The sequence below is a fragment of the Balaenoptera ricei genome, chromosome 1 (assembly GCF_028023285.1).
Source record: "Balaenoptera ricei isolate mBalRic1 chromosome 1, mBalRic1.hap2, whole genome shotgun sequence".
In the NCBI taxonomy this organism is placed as follows: Eukaryota; Metazoa; Chordata; class Mammalia; order Artiodactyla; family Balaenopteridae; genus Balaenoptera; species Balaenoptera ricei.
The window spans coordinates 152,591,243-152,595,326 of record NC_082639.1 but is presented as its reverse complement, the minus strand read 5'-3'; positions in this window follow the sequence as shown (position 1 = coordinate 152,595,326).

Genomic DNA, 4,084 nt, shown 5'->3' with positions numbered 1-4,084 from the left:
GCAACGAAGAGTAGCCCCCGCTTGCCGCAACTAGAGAAAGCCCATGCGCAGCAACGAAGACCCAGAACAGCCAAAAATAAAATAAATAAAATAAATTTATAAAAAAAAGAAGCAGCCAAATCCGCTGGTGATTATTTAGGAAGCTAGCAGGTATGAGTCAAAGATTAACTTGAATGACTGGGTAAATGGTGGTGCTGTTTAATAGAAGTGAGGAAACCGGGCTGACTTTGGAGATGAGGATGAAAGTCTGATTTCAAATGTGCAAAATCTGAGGTGAGGATAGAATAACCGAGCTGAGATATATCAAACAATAGACTGTTCTAAACAACAGGCCGTTTCATGGGGAGGTGAGGAGACTGAGAGTCAAATAAATCACCTTGTTAAGTAAGTAAAGCCTGATGAAAGTTTGGAGACTAGAGTCTGAAAGAGAATATGGAAAAGTGAGTGGCTGAGCAGAGATAAGAAGTGAAACTATTGGGGAGAGTGGGTGGCAAGTGGGTGTGTCCAAGGTGCTGAAGAAACCTTGCTTTCAAAATCCTGCTCTCCTATGACCCTTGCTTCCTGTTTGAGATAGGAGGCCCTTCCTAGGGTTCCATCCGTCAGGCATGGCTCTAGTGGGGCATTCATTCTGCATCTCAGTTGGATACTGATGGCTGAAGAAGGACACAGGGCATTAGGCTAGAAGCTCCTGGAGGGCAGGGACCCATTCTATTACTCCAGTCCCAAGCACCCAGGACACAGCATGCGATTTCTGGAGATGCCACGGTAGCTGCTGGTGGGCTCCCAGGTCTCTGCCTCACAGAACTGGGGGACTGTTTGTCATGACTAATTACTGGGCTAACAAACAAGAAAAAAAAAAAGCCACACAGGGCAGGATTTCAAGACCAGAATTACTTCAGCTGCCTGTGGAAATAACACCAAGTTGTGCAACAAGACTTTTGGGGTGAAAAACACACATTTGATCTTGTTCTGACAGTCTGGCCATTTGTAAAACACAGCCCATTTTTCCTTTTTTGGAGTTGCAGATAGGACAGTGGTAAGACCCCCCTCCTGCTCCCTGGCCAAAAAAAAAATCAAAGAGAGAAAGACCCAATATTTTGTGACACTCCAGAAGCTTTATGTTGGGTTCTCTTTCTGATTCTTTGTTTCCAGAAAATGACACCAAGAAGCCAATAAGACACAAGGTGGATTGTCTTTTTTCTCAACCGCCTTCCTTCCTGCTAAAAAACTCTCTAGCCCATCCCCTCTTCCTTACCCCGCCCTCACCCCACCACAAACCCACTTCCTCCCCAGAGTCCTAGCCTGCCCACTAACACCCCATTTCTCCTCTGCCCCTGTGCTCCTCCTCCCACAGCTGCCAGCCCGGGGGTCACACCCAGGCAGCACGATCCTGGCCCAGATCCTTACCTCACTCAGCAGCCCTGGCCAGAGCTGGCACGGCCAAGATGGGTTACCTTGGGAGAAGGCAGGCAGCAGTGATTGGGGTTGTGGCCTAAGAGCACAGCCCATCTGGGCCCCCTCTTGCTATAATCATTTTAAATATGACTTCCTATTATTATTACTCTTAATATTCTTAATATATGAAGAAGAGCAACCATTGAGTGAGTACCTAACTACACGCCAAGCACCTTACAAGCCTTTTCTCACTTACTTAATCCCCCGGCAAACACATAAAGTAGGTGCTATCACCGTCCCCTTTTTATCCATTCATCTGTTGATGGAACTTAGGTTGCTTCCAGGTCTTGGCTATTGTAAATAGTGCTGCTATGAACACTGTGGTGCATGTATCTTTTTGAATTAGAGCTTTTGTCTTTCCTGGATATATGCCCAGGAGTGGGATTGCTGGATCATATGCTGACTCTATCACCATCCCCTTTTTAAACATAAGGAAATAAGGTTCAGAGAGGTTAAGCAACTTGCCCAAGACTGTATAGCAGCCAAGTGGCCGTGCTGGGATGCAGACTCAGATATGCCTAATTCCTGATCCCCTGCTTTTAAGCGTCATGACACGCTGCCTGAAAGGCATTTAGCTCAACTTATTCCCACCCACTGAAGTGGGGAAGACCATTTCAAACAGGAATCTATTTTGGAGAGGAAGCTGGTCACCAGGGATCTGGGATCAGACTGCCCCAGAAGCCATAGGGACCTGTAAGTGGTCATCTGCAGGGAAGCTTGCTCTTTCTCAAGTTTGCAGTCACCGTGCTCCAGCTTTGCCAGACCTCTGGGCCCACATCCTACTTGGGCGAGTGGTAATAGGGCCAAGGTCACAAATCTGATTCCTTCGTGGGCCAGTTCACTTCCATCTATCCTGTGGCCACAGATGGTACTCTGAACTTGGGCCAGCATTTCTCAAGTGTGCACCACTGGATGAAATGAAAGTGGCTTAATATAATCCTCTATTTTTAAAAAATAAATCATAAAAGCATATGCCCTGCAGATGGATGGTCAAAAGTTACAACCTTATATAAAGATAGTTTTCTATTTGCAATAGAGACCTCGCATCTCAGTGAATCCCAATCCCTGAAAGGCCAAGCTCCAAAATTTACTTCTTTTCCCCTAAAAGGTATACTGAGAAATTATAGAGGTGTTCTAACCCTGTCAAGATATCAAATTTTGTTTAATTGTTCTGAGCTTGCTGAGGTCATGACACACCACCTCCTGACATCCCTGAGACAGAAGTGAAATCTCTAGTGTTCACTAACTCGGCACAGATCTGGGTATACAGTGGAAATGAATAGCTACAGAGGAAGCCATACAAGTTGGCCTCTTGCAGCTATGGCTGGAGACTGTGGGGACTGTGCGTTGCCCAAAACAGGCTCCAGACTAGTGAAGGAGGTGAGCTCCACTGTGTACACAGCACTACAGTGGGCTTGGTGGAGAGCCAGGGCCATCTTCAGAACTTCGACCTGAGTAGAGGAGGCAAAAATAAACATGGAAACATGTACCCCAAAACATAGCGCACATAATGATGAGGGGCACAGAGATGCGAAGGGAAAAGAACCAAGTGGGTTTAAAAAAGGAACAGATTTCCGAAAAGAGGTAGAGCAAGGAGCTCGGGGTTGAAGAGTTCCAGCCTAGATGGAGAGAATAATGTGTCCCTGTATGTGTACACAGGGCCCAGGTCAGAGAGGGTTTCTGGAGCTCAAGGCTTATGCCCAGGGGAGCACTGGAGATGAAGCCAGCTGTGTTCTGTGGCACCATGTCAATGCCAGCTGGTGGGCATGGTTTTACCCCCAATCTATACCTAATTAATTAGTTCATCAATATTTATTGAGCTTCAGTAAGTGACTGGCATTGTGCAAGACACCAGAAATATAATCATGGTTAATACATAGTCTTACCTTGTAAGAGCTTATGGTCCATACGTCTAGTTAGGGAGACAGTAAAGCAAAGAGATGATTACAGTATCTTGTAATAGAGACAATGATAGAGATATGCCTGGGTGCTCAGAGATAACAGAGGAGAGAGACCAAGCTCAGGGGGGTGTCAAGGATGGTGGCACCTGAGTTATCTTAAAGAAAAAATAGAAAATGGAAGTGACGAGGGTGGGAAGGGGCATTCTGAGAGAGAGTTCAGCATGGGCAATGTTATTGAAAGGAGAGAACGCGTGGGGAATTAGAAGTATTTAGGTGTGACTGGGAGTGTTGGGAAATGAATTTGAAGATACAGGCAGGACTAAATGTCAAACCAAGTGTGCAATGGTAAGCATCTTGGGATGAAAGATTTTAAGGAGGGAAATAATGGCGTTAGATTTAATACTTCAGCAGTCGATAGTCATGGAGCTAGAGTGAGAAGGTAGAAGAGTTTTATGGAGAAAAACTACAGCACCTCTGGGAATTCCCTGGTGGTCCACTGGTTAGGACTCTGCGCTTCCAATGCAGGGGACACAGGGTTCAATCCCTTGTCCGGGAACTAAGAACCCACATGCTGCACAGCATAGCCAAACAAAATAAAACAAAACTACAGTGCTTCTCCTGAATGCCCACCGGCTCTCCCAACACCCTTACTTCCCCCTCAACATTTCTCTTTTCCTTTTCCCCCTGTACTATTCAGTGCACACACCAAGAATGTTGGGAGGGTGTCC